The following is a 20,064-nucleotide window of genomic DNA, read 5'->3' as shown; positions in this document are numbered from 1 at the left end:
ACGTAAAATGTGATCAGTAAGAGTCGCCACATCATGGGACCGCCGTGAACAGTAAATAAACTAACACAAAAAGGACATAGACCATGTGTGGCAAAAAATCAACAGCAATACACATTAACTATTATTATTATCATTATCATTATTACCCCTGTACTTGGCATAGAAGTAACAATCATATGAATCACAGCTGTATCCACATGCGCTTCCAAAATGTTTTATGTTAATAATTATTTATCAAATCATAATATATGTATGTTGTTTTGGTAAATTGGCCCTGAAAATAATTCTTGTGGCAGAGAAGTATGTTAGAATTATCTACTAAAGATTTTCAAACATTAAGATATATTACATTAGGATAAAAAGTATGTGGGGAAGTGCAAGAGAAATAAGTCTGAAAAGAAAAGGTGGCAATGTAAAACTCCTAAGTTAAAGAAGAATTTGTTTATGTATTTTTTAAATGGCTTATGATACATATGAAGGTGGTATAGTATTTGGATTCTATATGATACATTTTAAAGAGTGATGTAACCATTTTAATGTAAAATATCAAAGTTACCTGTGATCATTTTGTAACGTATAGAAATATCAAAGCACTATGTCAGGTGCCTGGAACTAACATAGCACTGTAGGTCAATTACACTTCAATTTTTTAACTAATAATAAATAAATGTATCAAACTTAGAATATGGAGGAATTTATACACTTTGCAACTACTTAAAATTACCACGAAATTTTTTTATAACCTAAAACAGAGACTGGGCACATCGATTAGGAAAATATCGTGAAGACCACTGCCCTGGAGCTCTGTCTTCTGTTTCCACTCACTCTGTACCACCTGCTCACTCACTCTCATTGCTCAGTTAGCCTCTTTATCATCAACTTTATGTATCTGGAGAGAGAGAGAGGGAGAGAGACAGAATATGTATGTAAATAATTATTATATACAAAATATAATATGGGGCTTCCCTGGTGGTGCAGTGGTTAAGAATCTACCTGCCGGTGCAAAGGTCACGGGTTCAAGCCCTGGTCAGGGAGGATCCCACATGCCGCGGGGCAGCTAAGCCTGTGCGCCACAACTACTGAGCCTGCGTGCCACAACTACTGAAGCCCGTGCGCCTAGAGCCCGTGCTCCACAACAAGAGAAGTCACTGCAACGAGAAGCCTGTGCACTGCAACGAAGAGTAGCCCCCGCTCGCGGAAACTAGAGAAAGCCCACGTGTAGCAACGAAGACCCAGCACAGCCCTAAATAAATAAATAAATAAATTTATTTAAAAATATGTATATATATGATATGTATAGAGAGAATATATAATATGTATAATTATTATATTCTCTCTATATCTATCTGGTCCCTGGTGGAGTTTGGGAAAGTAACTCATAATCAAGTAATCAAGCACTTCAATATTTCTCAGCAAAACACATATGTGTATATACATAGATAGACACAATTTTTCTAAAATTAAGACTTTAAAAAAACCTTTGAATTCTGAAACACATCAGTCCCCAAGGGATTGTGAACCTGAAGAGATATAAAAACATCTATCATACACAGTCTTCCTTTCACCATGCATTTGACCTATTAGGTAGCGACTGGGGTTGAAGCTGGGTCTTAGAAACATTTTAAATGAGTAATAATGGGCACCATACAACTAATTTCCATTTACCATTTCCTGTTTACTAGAAACTTCTTAAAATTTCCTTCACGGGCTTCCCTGGTGGTGCAGTGGTTGAGAGTCCGCTTGCCGATACAGGGGACACGGGTTCGTGCCCCGGTCCGGGAAGATCCCACATGACACAGAGCGGCTGGGCCCGTGAGCCATGGCCGCTGGGTCTGCGCGTCCGGAGCCTGTGCTCCGCAACGGGAGAGGCCACAGCAGTGAGAGGCCCACGTACTGAAAGAAAAACACACACACACACACACACACACACACACACACAAATCTCCTTCACTTACAGTCTCAAGGAGATGCTGGTAAACTTGCTTGACTTTTCTGGAGATAATAATATAGATCCTAAAAGTTAGCCTTTTCGTGTTTCTGCTTCTTTACCCAAATGTTAAAGCCTTTCTCCTTTTATTACCCAGGACTTTCACTTGTGCCCCCAGAATCCCACTGAAGGGAGTTTCTGATTCATTCGCCCCTTAGGGGCATCTCAGTGTCCTCTTTTCTAACAGATGTAACAGGTTGGCTCTAACATTTGCATTTTTTTTCACCTTTGTTTCTCTAGCTCAAAATTTCTAGAATTCTGTTTCTGTAATTTGCCATCTATACTTTTGTCATTTTCCTCTTTTCTATTTCCAATTCTCTCCTTGCCTTAATTGTCCCCAAAATAATCATTCACCTATTTTGGAAATAAATTTTTCATGATTACCAAAATGCATGCAAAAATAAAATTAAGTATATTAGAATTTCATATAAAGGGAACTTGCACTTAGGGAAGGATTGCTGGCTTTACAAGTCTTTGAATATAATTTCTAGCCATCACTTTCATGCAGACAGCCCTGATTCTCTATATATGCACCACAGTCACAATAATTTATGGGATAATGTGACTTTTCCCAAAAGATGAGACTGATAATTCGTGTTCTCAGTCTGGTCATCCTAAAGTTTCTCTATACCACACTTTTCAAGACTGTGGCTTTTGCTGTGGTAGATGGTTCAAATCATAAGACTCTCTACTTATTAAACTAGGCACACATCAAGTAAAAAATCTTAAGCTCTGTGTATGTGACAATAATTAGGGGTACATGATGATTTTTCCACAAGACTTGCAGAGAAAGTTTGTGATCTGTACGAACTGTAAAAACATGGCCCTAACAGAGGAAGATGTGAGACCCCTAATCCCTGAGGTAACATTAAGAGCTTCTCTGTCATTTGTGAATAGTTCTGTTCTCTCAGCAATACTCTCTCAAGTAAGTAACAGTTGGTGTCTCTTTGTCCCTGGCATTTTATGACTAGACCCAGCTCCAGCCCTGACATCATGACACATAAGAAGCAAGAAGCTATAGTTTACGTTCATCATAATGCATTCCTGCAGACTAAAAGTCAATAACCACTTGACATTCAGAAAACGTCCTCATGCTGGCAAGTCCAATGCTTCAGTCTGCTGGGGCTGCCATAACTAAATACCATAGACTGTGGGGCTTAAACAGAAGACATCTATTTTCTCAGCTCTGGAGGCCAGAAATCCAAGATCAGGGTGCCATCATGGTTGGGTTCTGGTGAGGATTCTCTTGCTGGATTGCGCATTGCCACCTTCTTGCTATGTCTCCACATGGAGAGAAAGAGGGCAAGTTCTTGCATCTCTTCCTAAAAGTCACTAACCCCATCATGAGGGTCCCACCCTGATGACCTCATCTAAATCTAATTACCTCCCAAGGATCCTATCTCCAAATACCATGACAAGGGAAGTTGCTTAAACATATTAATTTCGGGGTTGGGGGGGACATAATTCAGTCCGTAACAGCTTCATAATACCTTTTCCAAGCAAGCAATGAAATAGTTATGCAGAGGCTAGGTTCCATGGGAAAAGCCCCCGAAAGGAGTGATGTAGCAATAGAGGTACAGGTGCAAGGGCTTTATCGTAAACTTTACGCGTACATGCACACACCAACACCACACCCACACACAATTTCACAACATGATATCTGAAAAATTTCCCCAAACTGCAGTGCTTGGTTCTGAACATCAGCAGCAATGCACTCTCCTGTTTGTTTCTATTAGGGAAATTTACATTTCAGAATAATTTGGGGTGTTTTTTGACGATTGCACCTGAAGACTAGCCAGAGAAACAAAAGTAAGGAGCAGTCACTCTCCCCTGGCCCTTTTGCCTGCTGAAGGGAAGTCTCCTTGTATATCTATATCCACAACTGAACCTTCAGAAAGAGCACTTCTTTGCCCATTATGGGATTGAATCAGTTAAGGAAAAAAGGAGTTGTTGTCATTTATCATTAGTTCTTAATTCTTTTCAGCTTCTGCATGTATCCATGCTGCAGTGATTGGATTTAGCCTACAGGAGATTCCAGAAATAAAAGATTATCCTTTCGAATACCTGTTCCTTCCTTGCTTGGTTTTTGTGTTTGTTTTATTTTTACTAATAACCAATATGTCTCTGCCTTCCACCCAAGACCTACCTCTCCTCCATGAATCTTATTTCATTCCACTCTGAATTTTTCCTTTTTCTGGCTTTTAAAACATGTATTGTGGACTTCCCTGGTGGCGTAGTGGTTGAGAGTCCTGCCTGCCAGTGCAGGGGACACGGGTTCGAGCCCTGGTCCAGGAAGATCTCACATGCCGCAGAGCAACTAAGCCCGTGCGACACAACTACTGAGCCTGCATGCCACAACTACTGAAGCCTGGGCGCCTAGAGCCTGTGCTCTGCAACAAGAGAAGCCACCGCAGCGAGAAGCCCATGCACCACAAGGAAGAGTAGCTCCCACTCACCACAACTAGAGAAAGCCTGCGCGCAGCAACAAAGACCCAACGTGGCCAAAAATAAATAAATAAGTAAAATATTAAAAACAAACAAACAACAACAAAACATGTATGGCTGCACAATCACTTCCTCAATAGTTTTCTAAGGTGGTCACACATTAATATTCAATAAACATTTGTTTGATTCATTGATATTCTTTATAAATATTTCTAGTCTATTAATTAGATATCCATTACACAGTTCTTAAAAAGAGAGAGTGAGAACAGGAGAGAGAGCAAGTTGTGTGCCACTGAGTTTCTTCCTGGAAGCCTCTTCATGGTTTATGCCACCCAAAGCATCTCATCTGATCCACAGGGCCACGGGGCAGAAAGCAGGGCACCAGACATACCCACTCTTGGATGCCCCCGTGGATCTGGATAGTCTATCAACATCATCCCTCTCCCACCCCAGACTTCTGTTTGGAGAGGTGAGGCATCCTTTCAAGGGACAACTCACCAACATTTAACTCTTGTTTTCTTTCCAATGTACTCTTCCTCTCCCAGTGCAGGATGAAAAACAAATTTTTAAAAAACTTTTTGCTCTGTTGACGGAAAAAAATGCACAACCTAAAAGGTGAGAGTTATGTTTTATTTGGTGGACAAAACTGAGGACTTAAGCCTGGGACACAGCATCTCAGATAACTCTGAGAGACTGCTCCAACGAGGCAAGAGAGGGGGAGCCAGGATGTATAGGAGTTTTGGCAACAAAGACCAGGTAGTCAGAACATCAAACGATTACTGGGAATTAAGGAAAACCAGATTATCTCAAGTTAAGGAATTTAGTGCTTTTCTATGTACTAGAAGATGCAAGAGTCTGGGCTCACTGAAATCACTCCTTTGATATGCGAGCTATCTGGGGCCAGTATCCTGTGCTCTCTCATCCTGAGCGTGCTCAGGGTGTACCTTTGGGAGTGGCTGCATTGGCTGACTGCTAGTTGGGGGATTGCGGGGCACCCTGCCTCTATCCTGAGTTGCCTCAGGACTCACCATCCTGGTGGCTGTAATGTGATGGCTTGATGGCTGTGACATCCTTTGTTTACTGATATGGCACCAATGTTTTTCATTCACAGCTCTCAGGTAGGAATGAAAGGAGGTCAGGGCAAAGTGGAACTCACTTATCAAGTATTTTTTCCAACCTTTCTGCCTTATACTTGGTCCTGGAGATTCAAACTTTAAAAGCAAGGAAACAAATGAACAAAAACGAGAAGTTGCTGCTTTGGGAGTTTCCTGGTGGTCCAGTGGTTAGGACTCTGTGCTTTCACTGCCAAGGGCCCGGCGTTCAATCCCTGGTCTGGCAACTAAGATCCTGCAAGCCGTACGGCATGGCCAAAAAGAAAAGGAAGTGGCTGCCTTGGTTCTCTAGTTCCATTATCTTTGGGATGTCAGTGGCCTAACTTCCATCCCACTGCACTATTGGGGATGGGCTAGGGAAACAAAAGAAAACAGAGGGGACCACATCCATTACTATTTTGGAACATCTTTGGGGTTCAGATTATGGTAATTTGGTTCAATATCCAAGGTAGTCTAATAATAATTGAAGGACTTATTGAAAGAATACATTTGAGAAACAGGATTTAGTAATAAATTTAAATAATTATTTTAAAATGGATCATAAATTTATGTTTGTCCTAGATTCCTGCAGTTTTCTCCATTTCTTAGCTCAAGCCACAACTTACCCTATCAACAACTTTTTTTTTCTACAGAAATCCATTAACAATTTATATCTGTAAAGAGCAATTTTGATCATTTGACTGCTGTGAAAAGCAGTGGTTTGCTTTCAGCAAAGGTGACGTTTTGCCCCTAATCAAGTAAGAGAATAGCTGTGTGAGGAGCTGTTATCTTGGTGCTAAAAAAATGGAGACTGTGCATCCCTAACAAAGAATGTGTTTGCAAGCTGTTGATCCCAGGGGAGATTTAGAGGAGGAAGTTAATATTTTCTTGCTAAATTCTATATCACCATAATACTTTGAATTGATTGTAAATAATGCAAAGGTTTGTATGAGTGAAAATTATCTATATACAAAGAGCTGCAGGAAAGTAAATTTAGCTGCTGAAGATATATATGTTATAAAGCTTTTTATTAAGTGGTTAATATTACATTCTTCTCCCAATATTTTCCACATTCTTCGTACTACTACTCAACTATGTTACAAGAGGAATTTATTACATTCATTGTATTCCCATTAATCTTTAAAAAAATATTATATTGCTTTTCATTTTATTTCACTACTATTGTTTTTCCACTAAGCAATGATTTTTACCATGAGGCTGAAATCAATAGACATTTAACAAGTACTATACACAGGTTTATCATCAATCAAAAACCCCAAGGACCTAACACAGCACTTACTAAAATTGACTTTGAATTCATCCTTGCTATTGTATTTTGTGAAACTTCTTTTAGAGGCTCTGGTTCATTTTACTGAGAAAATGATGCACTCCTCAATAATAATTGACAAAAGATTTAAGGAAATGTAATTCAGAAAAAAAAATCATTTACTGCACATAGCTGAAACACGAAAACTTGGAACCCTTTTCTTCCACACTCCTTCTGCCTTGGTAATACCGTAGAGAAGGATATTTTGTGACTAATTTGGTTTTATGTAATTTTTACACAGCAAACCTTCACTCAAAAGGAGATTGAAGATAGAGTGTTTGCTTTCCAGGAAGGGAAAACCAAACTAATATATTTGAGGAAAAGCTGCAAAAAAAACCCATGAAGTTGCCTTTGGTTATCTGATTATACCTACCTACCGCCAAGTCATGAAACTAAAACAAGTCAAAAACATAAGGATCAAGTTATTAAAATGATTGTAGCACTTTAGAATTAGAATATAGCACTAAATACTACTAGAAGGGAAAATATATAGTTAACATTAAGGAAAGTTGAAAATATGTGTACGGATGGACCTACAGATCAAAAGAATCTAGGTACTGCTAGATTCTTTTGATCTGTAGGTTGATTCAAACTCAATTTTAGTAAGTGCTGTGTTAGGTCCTTGGGGTTTTTGATTGATGATAAACCTGTGTATAGTACTTGTTAAATGTCTATTGATTTCAGCCTCATGGTAAAAATCATTCCTTAGGTATAAAGACCCAGAGATGACAGAAATGAGCTGTCATGCCAGGACCTCAAACTTTTTGTACATCAGTTTCCTTGTATAATCCTCCGTCATCTGGTTACCTCTTCCTTTATTGTAGCCTATCACAGTCCAACCTGCAGTACTTCTTTGGGTCCTGGAACCCGCCTGCGGGTTTCTGCCACCTGTCAGGAGGAATTTGATGGCTGAGTGTTTACCAAAGAATAATTCTTACTTATATTAACATGGCACAGCATCAACAGGGCTATAGGAGCACTCTCCCTCCACCTAGAGAAACTTGTAGCCATTATTTCTACACGTTATCCTCACTAAATTGAACTCAGTATTGTTTGAAATGGCAATGCTGTATGTATATGCATGTATAAGGTTGTAAAGGAAACTTCTTAGGGAATGTTTTGTTTCTTCTTTTTTTTTTAATTAATTTTTATTGGAGTATAGTTGCTTTACAACGTTGTGTTAGTTTCTGCTATACGGCAAAGTGAATCAGTTATATGTATACATATATCCCCTCTTTCTTAGATTTCCTTCCCATTTAGGTCACCACAGAACATCAAGTAGAGTTCCCTGTGCTCTACAGTAGGTTTTCATTAGTTATTTTATTCATAGTAGTGTATATATGTCAATCTCAGTCTCCCAATTCATCCCACCCCCAACAGGGGAATGTTTTGATAGTTGAGAAAAGGAAAAGAAAGGAAAGGAGTAAAGGAGTAAACATTTTGTAGAGAATAAAATTTAGCAATTAGAAATAAATCTCTGCAAGAAACTGGGGATATTGTAAGACTAACCATAAAATCTCTGGGCCCTTCTGTAGTCAATCTGTCCTCTGCATAAAAGCTCTCAGAGGGCTACCTCTCCCCTTTCTCCTGCCTTTTGGTTTATAAATTGGAGTCAGGGGTATTTTGTTGAAAAGGACCAGCAAACCAAGAGGGTAGGGCTTCCCTGGTGGCGCAGTGGTTAAGAATCTATCTGCCAATGCAGGGGACACGGGTTCGAGCCCTGGTCCGGGAAGAGCCCACATGCAGCGGAGCAACTAAGCCCATGCGCCACAACTACTGAGCCTGCACTCCAGAGCCCGTGAGCCACAACTACTGAAGCCCGCGTACCTAGAGCCCGTGCTCACAAGAGAAGCCACTGCAGTGAGAAGCCTGCGCACCGCAATGAAGAGTAACCCCTGCTCGCTGCAACTAGAGAAAAGCCCGCACGCAGCAACGAAGACCCAACACAGCCAAAAATAAAAAATAAATAAAATAAATTTTAAAAAACAAAAAGGGGATAAGGCCCATTTAAAAATTGCAGTTTATGAAAAGGCAGAGACTCTGGTCAGGTCCAAGTCTTCTCAAGTTCTCTAAGGCTAATATTATTTTTGCAGAATATGATACTTGAGTATGTGGTAATCTATAAAATATGAGAAGAAAAATGAGGGCAATAACCATCACTCCAAGCTTTAGTTAATATTCCTTTAGAACAGGGTGATTTTTCAGAGCCTTAAATGCTTATAACTGAAAATAGCTTTTATGAATAAGAACAAGGTAGATTCTCGCCAGATCAATACCTTGTTTTCAAGGGGCCAGGTTCTCATTCTATGTAACTATGGAAATCAGACTACACAGGAAGGCAATCTTCCCCAGAGAGAGATGGGTACAAGTGAACCTTCTGATACTGCTAGTGAAATTGAAGTTCCAAATCCAGCTATGTTGATTGAATTCAACACACTCTAATGGGCATATGCTCCCTCTTAGTATGCTTTATTTTAGTAAAGGGGAAAAAAGCACAAATAACATGATTGAAAGGCTTACTCGGCTTCGGAGTGTCATGCCACTGAACAAGCGCGGAAACGCCATCTGCATCAAGAATCTGGAGTCTATTTAATATAACGTCCTTTACATTAAATAATAATAACACATTAGCAGTTGGCTTTAACACATTGTATCTAAGTCAAATTACTGTTATTTTTTCTAACATCTATCTTAAATGTCTCTTTTAAAATTTCAAGTTGTTGGTCCTAATTATACTAAAATTGATCAGTTTAAAAACTATTTTCCTTCCATGACATTAGCACTTGTGTTAGTTTCCTATGACTACTGTAATATATTATCAAAACTTAGTAGCTTAGAATAATACAAATTTGTTACATTACAGTTCGGGAGGTCAGAAGTCCTAAAGGTTTTTACTGTGCTAAAATCAAGGTTTTGGCAGGGCTGCATTCCTTCTGGAGGCTCTAGGAGAGAATCCATCTTCTTGCCTTTTCCAGTTTCTAGAGGGCCCTGATTTCCTTGGCTGGTAGCTCCCTATCATCTGCAAAGCCAGCAATGGCTAATCAAGTCTTTTTCACATCGAATCAATCTTCATATTCATGTGTATCATTATTTTAGGTTCCACATTCATGTGATATCATATGATATTTGTCTTTGTCTGACTTATGTCACTTAGTATGATAATCTCTAGGTCCATGTTGCTGTAATTTCTTTTTTATGGCTGAGTAATATTCAAATATATATATATATATATCACATCTTCTTTATCGATTCATCTGTCAATGGACATTTAGGTTGCTTTTATGTCTTGGCTATTATACATAGTGCTGCTATGAACATTGGGGTGCGTGCATCTTTTCGAATTAGAGTTTTCATTGTTTCTGGATTTATGCCCAGGAGTGGGATTGTAGGATCATACGATAAGTCTATTTTCAGTTTTTTAAGGAACCTCCATACTGTTCTCAGTAGTGGCTGTACCAATTTACATTCCCACCAACAGTGTAGGAGGGGTCCCTTTTATCCACACCCTCTCCAGCATTTATTATTTATTATTATCTTCAATATTTTGGAATAGTTTGAGAAGGATAGGTATAAGTTCTTTATATATTTGGTAGAATTCCTCAGTGAAGCCATCCACTCCTGGACTTTTGTTTGCAAGGACTTTTTAAAATCACAGATTCTATTTCATTTCTAGCAACTGGTCTGTTTCTTCTTTTTTTTTAATTGGAGTAGAGTTGATTGACAATGTTGTGTTAGTTTCAGATGTACAGCAAAGTGATTTGGTTATACATATAAATGTATTCATTCTTTTTCAAATTCTGTTACCAATATAGATTATCACAGAATATTGAGTAGAGTTCCCTGTGCTATACAGTAGGTCCTTGGTTATCTATTTTATATATAGTAGTGTGTGTATGTTAATCCCAAGCTCCTAATTTATCCCTCCTCCCCATGCTACCCCTTTGGTAACCATAAGTTTGTTTTCTAAGTCTGTGAGTCTGTTTCTGTTTTGTAAATAAGTTCATTTGTATCATTTTTTAAAATTAGATTCCACATATGAGTGATATCACTGTCTGTTTTGTCTTGACTCAATCTTGGCAGGCTGTATGTTTGTAGAAATTTGTCCATTTCTTCTAGGTTGTCCAATTTATTGGCATGTAACTGTTCCTCTTATGATTTTTTGTATCTCTGCGGTATTGGTTTTTATTTCTCCTCTTTCATTCTTATTTTGTTTATTCAATTAAATCAGACACAGTTTTAAACAATTGTTAACTCTGTATAATATTAATATGAAATTCCATGAATATACTATGTTTGAAATTGTTTATTAATTTAGATGTTAAAAGATACCCTTAAGGGGAAAACTTATTCTCTTACATCAATAAAGGAATATTAAGGACTTCCCTGGTGGCACAGTGGTTGAGAGTCCGCCTGCCAATGCAGGGGACACGGGTTCGTGCCCCGGTCCGGGAAGATCCCACATGCCGCGGAGCGGCTGGGCCTGTGAGCCATGGCCGCTGAGCCTGCGCGTCCGGAGCCTGTGCTCCACAACGGGAGAGGCCACAACAGTGAGAGGCCCGCGTACCGCAAAAAAACAAAAAAGGAATATTAAGACTGAGCTAATGTTTCCTTCTTATTTAATATTTCTGCTGATAGAATGGCTTTCTGGTATATTATTCCCCTTTTGTATTAGTGACAAATGATAAGTGGCTTGATTTCTAGTAATAGTTACATGTTTTATATGAAATATTCAGTGAATCAAGGAGGCAACTTCTTTTACCTCTCCCTCAAGATGCCAGGGTCTTGCTGTCATTTCCATTCCTCTAGGATTTCCTTCTTCGGTGCTCTGCCCTATGTCAAGTGTAGAAAGTAACTGAACACTTACAAGCACTCAACTGTCTGCAGCTTTGGTGCATCATTTAGAAAGTAAGAATCATTTCTTAGTGAGTGCTGACTGGCACAACACAGCAGGGAAGTAAAGCTGAAAAGAGAAGCCATGAGAAATTTACGTTTCTTTTTGCTTGCGTTTCCTGTCAAACGAGTAAAAGCAGGACTTAAAAATGAATCAAATGTGCTTTAAATAAACTTTCAAGGTTGCAGTCAAAACATTATTTTTTAACTTCCAAATGATCAATATGTATCGTTCCTCACAGAATTATTAGAAACTACTCCGTACAGATTTATTTGAGGTTGTAGGGCTATAACTATGAAAACTAGTTTTATGACAAACAAGCTTGTGGAGTATTTTGTATTTTTCATATACTTGAACTATATATATAGGACACAAAAGGCTACTTTAAAAGGGTAACCGATCACCATACTTTTCTGTAGAAGGTTTTTGCACTAAGAAGTTTCAGTTACTCCAAATACTTTCCCTTCAAAACACAGTAATAAAACTAAAGGCCCAGGAATTCCCTGGCAGTCCAGTCATTAAGACTGCATGCTTCCACTGCAGGGGGCACGGGTTCCATCCCTGGTCCGGGAACTAAGTTCCCTTGTTCTGTTAAAGATGACTGCAGTGTAATACATGTGCCTTGCAGTGTGTCGTGCAGGATGCCCAGAATATCTGCAGTGATGACCTTCATGAATTGCAGCCTAAGCTCTTCATTTCCACCCCTGATCTCATAAAGCCATTTTCTGCACAATTATTTTGGAAAATAACTTCCTTTGACACTTTTGTCACTGTTAAATTTCTACTTCGTGGGTGGGGGGTATATATTCTCAGATCCTTAAGACCTGAACTTGTGTCTTAATTGCTCTTGATATTGAGTGATAATTATTTTCTTTGTTTTGCCTCCAGTGACATAATGTGGTTCTGTTATATTGGATCTTTGACCTCTTTAGAAATCCCTTTGGACGCTAAATATTTTTCTAAGTTTCTGCCATCGACCTTCTCATTATATCCTCTACTTTGGCAATCTCATCCATTTTCATGGCTTTACTTTTACGTTTTATTTTTATGAACGTGACTCCCAAATCAGTATCTCCAATCTGAACTTTTCCCTTCACACATCGACCTGCTTGACGGACAGCGTCACCTAGATGTTTTGCTGGTATCTCCATCCCAAAATGAATTCATCAAGGTCCCTTCCCACCCTTGCTCTCACCCAGGCTAAGCTTTGTCTTGTGTGTTTGTTTTGTTTTGTTTTTTTCTGGCTGCGCTGTGCGGCATGTGGGATCTTAGTTCCCCGACCAGGGATGGAACCCATGCCCCACGAAGCGGAAGCACGGAGTCTTAACCACTGGACCGCCAGGGAAGTCCCAGGCTAAGCTTTCTCTTACTTTCCTATTTCTGTTCAGGGCATTACTGCCCTTCCAAGTTTTAGGTTCCAAACCTTGAGTTCAGCTTTGACTTTCGGCTTCCCCTTTTCTTTACGTGCCATCAGCTGTTTAGACTGGCCAAAGAAATCTTTGTATAGCTTCTATCTTCCCAATGTTATCCCCCAGCAGCTCTCATAAATCTCTCCTAGAGAAAGGTTTCTTTTTTTAATTTTTTATTGGAGTATAATTGCTTTACCATGTTGTGTTAGTTTCTGCTGTACAATGAAGTGAATCAGCTACAGGTATACATATAACCCCTCTCTGTTGGACCTCCCTCCCCATCCCCTTCCCACCCATCTAGGTCATCACAGAGCACCGAGCTGAGCTCCCTATGGATTAAACACCTAAATGTAAGACCGGACACTATAAAACTCTTAGAGTAAAACATAGGAAAAACACTCTTTAACATAAATCACAGCAAGATCTTTTATGACCCACTTCCTAGAGTAATGAAAATAAAAACAAAAATAAGCAAATGGGACCTAATTAAACTGAAAAGCTTTTGCACAGCAAAGGAAACCATAAACAAGATGAAAAGACAACCCTCAGAATGGGAGAAAATATTTGCAAACAAAGCAACGGACAAAGGATCAATCTCCAAAATATACTAACAACTCATGCAGCTCAATAAAAACAAAACAAAACAAAACAAAACAAAAAAACAAAAAAAAAATGGGCGGAAGACCTAAATAGACATTTCACGAAAGAAAGTTTTCTTAATTAGCCTCTTTACCTTCTGCCTCTTCTTCTATTTTGTGCTAAGGATTTCCAGCTAGAGCTGCTCTTCTAAAGGACAACACTGACTTTAAGGCAACATAATCTAGAAGAGTTGAGCTCCCAAATCTGCAGTGAGCTAAGGGTGGAGGATTATTTAAGCCACTTTATCTTTCATTCCCTATTTCTTATCTGTATTGTGGATACTAATAATTTCTACAAACGATAATTGTTGCAATTGCATGAAAACATGCGCATAAAATATTTTTCCCTGGCACTTTATTAGCACTCAATAGATGGTAACAGTTATTATTACCATGTCACTTTGCTGCTCAAAATTGTCTGTGGTGGGAATTCCCTGGTGGTCCAGTGGTTAGGACTCGTCGCTTTCACTGCTGGGGCCGGGGTTGGATCCCTGGTTGGGGAACTAAGATCCCGCAAGCCTCGTAGTGCAGCCAAAACGAGAAAAAGTCAGTGGTGCCATAATGTCCACCAAATGGTGCAGCTCTAACCTACCTTTCCAGTGCTGAATCCCACTTACTGACCTTCACAAACTCTTTTCAGTCATGCATGCTGAACCTCTACACATTTCATTTACCTAAGATGCTTCTTACTTTCTCATTTGTCTTATAGCTATTTATTTAATTTCCCTGTGTGAGTCAACATTCTGTTAATTACAACTGACCTATACTCTTTTCACAGTAAAGTTAAGTAAAAAAGAGGGAAATTATTAACTCACACGTGTGGGCCAGGTGGAGACTGCAAGGCTGTCAGGTTTCACGGAAGCCACTCCCTGGGTCACAAGCATTTTGGGACCACATGGGCTCCACTTCTTTCTACACGTCAACTTTATTGCCTGCCCCAGCATTGGCTTTCTCTGCTTCTCCTTAAACCCTGCCAGCAACACACTTCCCAGTGGTATGCCTTGTTATTTCCATCCATTTAGTTCCACACACAGATCAAATGACCCTGCATTGCAATTCCAAATTTCTGGGACAGTGTGCCAGGCAGTTCTCAGAGCAAGTCCATTCAGGGTAGGATGCTCCAAACATGGTTAAGATCAGAAAATAAGATCATTAGAGCATGAGTAGTGTCTTATCATCTTTATTTTTCTCATCATTCTTGCAAATTGTGACTTGTATAGACCCCCTTCAGTAAATATTTATAGAAAGATCTGAAATTTTCTATTGTGAGTTTGCTAAAAAGCAATACGGATATTGGGTGAAGATAAATTTGTAATTTATTTAGTCTGCAGAGAATGATATAGACTTGATTGGAAGCTCCAAGACCTCACAACGCAATGGAAAATTTTGCCAAAAAGTGAAGGACACAGGAAAAGAGGCTCAACATCACCAATTATTAGAGACATGCAAATCAAAACCATAATGAGGTATCATCTCACACTTGTCAGAATGGCCATCATCAAAAAATCTACAAACAATAAGTGCTGGAGAGGGTGTGGAGAAAAGGGAACCCTCCTACACTGCTGGTAGGAATGTAAATTGGTACAGCCACTATGGAAAACAATATGGAGGTTCCTCAGAAAACTAAAAGTCGCACTACCATATGATCCGACAATTCCACTCCTGCATATACATCTGGAAAAAAACCGAAAACACTAATTTGAAAAGATACATGCACCTCTATGTTTATAGCAGCACTATTTACAATAGCCAAGACATGGAAGCAACCCAAATGCCCATCAATAGATGATTGGCTTAAGATGTGGTATACACACACACACACACACGCACACACACACACACACACACAATGGAATGTTACTCAGCCATAAAAAAGAATGAAATATTTCCAGTTGCAGCAACATGGGTGGACCTAGAGAATATTATGTTTAGTGAAGTAAGTCAGACAGAGAAAGACAAATACTATATGATATCCCTTATATGTGGAATCTAAAAAATAATACAAATGAATGTATATACAAAACAGAAATAGATTCACAGACTTACAGTTACCAAAGTGTGTGTGGGGGGAAATTTAGGGGTACGGGATTAATAGATACAAACTACCATACATAAAACAGAGAAGCAACAAGGATTTATTGTATCACACAGGGAGGTATATGCAATATCTTGTAGTAACCTATAATGGAATATAATCTGCAAAAATACTGAATCACTATGCTGTATAACTGAAACTAACATAATATTGTCAATCAACTATACTTCAATTTAAAAGAGATCCTCAGTTTGTCCCAAAGTTTAAGAAATGCTCATCAAGGGCTTCCCTGGTGGCACAGTGGTTGAGAGTCTGCCTGCCGATGCAGGGGACATGGGTTCGTGCCCCGGTCCGGGAAGATCCCACGTGCCGCGGAGCGGCTGGGCCCGTGAGCCATGGCAGCTGAGCCTGTGCGTCCGGACCCTGTGCTCCACAACGGGAGAGGCCACAACAGTGAGAGGCCCGCATACAGCAAAACAAAATAAAACAAAAAGAAATGCTCATCAAAATGAGCTATTAATTTTAAATTATGAAATTGTTTTAAAAGCTTGACAAAACATAGTTCTACTAAGAATTCCTGGGAAACCGGTCCTTTTCTACACTGTTGATGGGACTATAAGCTGGTCAAACATTTTGGAAGGGCAATTTAGCAACATCTGACTAAATTGAAATCACAAATTGCTTTGATTCAACAAATCTTTATTGGGGAATTTATCGCATACATACTTACTTGCTCAGATAATCAAATATATGCACAAGGAAGGCCACTGCAGCATTTTTTTTTTTTTTTTTTTTTTTTTTTTTTTTTTTTTCAATACGCGGGCCTCTCACGGTTGTGGCCTTTCCCTTTGCGGAGCACAGGCCCCGGACGCGCTGGCCCAGCAGCCATGGCTCACGGGCCCAGCCACTCCGCAGCATGTGGGATCCTCCTGGACCGGGGCACGAACCCGTGTCCACTGCATTGGCAGGCGGACTCTCAACCACTGCGCCACCAGGGAAGCCCTGCAGCATTTTTATAGTTAAAAAAAAAAAGAAAAGAACCAACTTGTTCCTCCATGAAATAATTAATTAAATTACCTTCATTTATACCATGGAATATCATAGGGTCATTACAAAGAATGATGATATAGAAAATTTGTAAATTAATTTTTAAGAGAAAAAAGTAAAGTGGGAGACTGTCCAGCTGAGCGGTATGAGTAGATTTGTTAAGAAAGCAGTGGTGATAAGCACATATTGCTTATATATGCAGAAGAAATTTTTTTTTTTTTTTTTTTTTTGCTACCGTGGGGCTCGTGGGATCTTAGTTCCCCCACCAGGGATTGAACCTGGGACCTTGGCAGTGAGATTACAGAGTCCTAACCACTGGACCACCAGGGAAAAGAAGAAAATTCTTAAGAATAAATAAACCATTGTTGAGTCAAGTAACAGGGTGGGACTTGATCCTGGAGGTTAGGAATGGAGGAAGATGTTTATTTTCTATTTTATGTCTTTCTTTGCTGTTTGAAAATTTTATGTAATTTTAAAATTAATGGCACCTAATTAGCAATTTTAGGAAGTCTCAGAACCATGGATATTTGGAATTTACAAATCAAATTTTACATTATCTTTCTTCCCTGTCCACTTACCCTTATATGTATAAAAAAATACATGTCATTAAGACTTATAAATACAGGGAGAATTTTTTTTTTTTTTTGGCCGCTCGGCATGTTCCCTTACCAGGCATGTGGAATCTTAATCCCCTGACCAGGGATTGAACCCGTGCCCCTTGCATTGGGAGTGCAGAGTCTTAACCACTGGACCACCAGGGAAGTCCAATACAGACAAAACTTTGAGCTCTCTTCCCCTACCCCTTCACACCACTTCTGATAGAGCTGTTAAGAAGTAATATTCTCCTCAACAAGTAGCCTTGCTAGGGAATGTATGAGGAACAGGTTGAAAAATGCACGTTTATTGAGAACACACCTCCCATGTGCTGCACATTGAACTAGGGGCTTAGGAGTCAAATGATTCACAAAACAAAGGCTTTGGATAACAGGATGATTAGAACAAATTATGAAGAGTTAGCTATAACTTTTTTTTTTTTAAGTGCTTTGTGCCCGTTGGTGGAGGGTGGAGCAAGAAGGAAGGTGTTTAGGCTTTTTTTTTCTTTCTTTCTTTTTTTTTTTTTGCGGTACGCGGGCCTCTCACTGTTGTGGCCCCTCCCGTTGCGGAGCACAGGCTCCGGACGCACAGGCTCAGCGGGCATGGCTCACAGGCCCAGCCACTCTATGGCATGTGGGATCTTCCCGGACCGGGGCACGAAGTCGTGTCCCCTGCATCGGCAGGCGGACTCTCAACCACTGCGCCACCAGGGAAACCCTCTTTCTTTCTTTTTTTACAAAATTGGTACAAGGGCCATGAGTCAGAGGGAGGGAAGGGAAGGCAGAAATTAGAAAACTACAGGTCTAGAACAGTATGATCTGAAGGATCCCGAAGTGATGGTTAGAAAACAGGTTTCTAGGGCCAAACTCCAGTCTACTTAGTCAGACTTTCTAGAGGTGTGGCCTGAGAATCTGCCTTTAAGTCAAATTATTCAAGTGATCTTTATGTACACTAAAGTTTTAGAGGTTCTGCTGTAAGATAATTCAGATCCTGAAGGATAAGCCCTACCTGGACTGAGAGGTAATCTTCTTACATTTATTTTCTCCTTAGATTTCTAGGATGGTAGTAAGGTCCCACATTAAGCATGCACTAGATGTTAGTGGGTAAACTCGTGGTAAAGAAATTGAGAAAAGATTGTTATGTTAAGAAAACAATTGGACTGGAAATTTAGACTCTCTCGAGAAGACAATACAAAAATCAATATTGTGACAAAATGTAAGAGAAAAGAAAAAATTAAATTAGATCTAAAGCACAGATTAAGTTTGTGAAAGGGAAAGCTACAGCCTGTGTTTTTGCAGTTCATCTGATAGAGTGTAACAACTGAGCATCTATCTTGCCTTCTTTCGAGTCTACTTGCTATAACTTTTGATTATAGATAATTTTGTTGATAAAAAGTAGAGTCCCCAAAATATTTGAAAGGCAGTTGTAAAGAAGTTCCTAAAGTTTAGAGAGCATCATTGCTCATCCTGTATAGTCTAGGATATTTTAGATAATATGAGGATAAGTGTAAATCTATATCTATGACTGTCAAAAATAAACAGAATTGAATTTAGTTCAATGGGCATTTATTGACTACTTAATTTTACCTTGAAATGTGCCAAGGAATATTAGAGAAGGGAGCCTGGATATAAGACACAGTGTCTACCCTCAAAGGGCTTACAGGCTCATGAGCAAGGCTCATCTATAGACTAACTATAATAAAAGGCAAGATGAGGGATTTCGAATTAAAATGCAGTAGGGGGCGTGGGATGAATTGGGAGACTGGGATTGACATATATACACTACTATGTATAAAATAGATAACTAATGAGAACCTACTGTATAGCACAGGGAACTCTACTCAGTGACCTAAATGGGAAGGAAATCCAGAAAAGAGGGGATATATGTATATGTTTGGCTGATTCACTTTGCTGTACAGCAGAAACTGACACAGCAGTGTAAAGCAACTATACTCCAATAAAAAAAAATGGTATGACATTTAAAAAAAATGCAGTAAGTAGTAGATCAAAGCTACAGGAGCTTTAATGTGTGGTTATTTCTGCATGGGAAGGGGGGGTGGTGGGCTAAGGGAAAGCAGAACAAATCAGTCAACTCTACTCTGGTGACAGATGTATCCAGACTTCACTCCACCAGGAAGACAAAGGAAGACTTCACAGAGGAGCCCTGATTAGAGAGGAAGTCAAGAGGGTGAGGATGTAGAGAGAGGAATAGTGAGCAAGTGAACATTTTTGTAAAGGTACGATAGAGGGTAAGCACTCGGTGGGACTGATCCTGGTCCAGTATATGAACAGAACACTAAACACTCAAATTGATGTTAATTGAATTATTATTACTGCCACTGTTGTTATATTGAAGAATACGTCTGTAAGAATCACAGAAATCAGCAAAACTCCTAAGAAGTTGATGTCCTAAAATGGGAAGAGAGACCTGTGCATTTCCAAGTTCATCACACTTTGACAGCCCTATTTTTTAAAATCCAGAGACCACAAAAGTGATACTCTCTGATGGGTTTCCAATGAGGTAAATGAGATACAATGATGAAAACTTAGAAATATAAGAAAAAGGCACTTTTATATTGCCTTTCCTAAGGCAATTTCTAT

This window comes from Phocoena sinus, chromosome 12 (genome assembly GCF_008692025.1).
Source record: "Phocoena sinus isolate mPhoSin1 chromosome 12, mPhoSin1.pri, whole genome shotgun sequence".
NCBI classification, from domain to species: Eukaryota; Metazoa; Chordata; class Mammalia; order Artiodactyla; family Phocoenidae; genus Phocoena; species Phocoena sinus.
Note: the sequence above shows the minus strand (reverse complement) of the source record.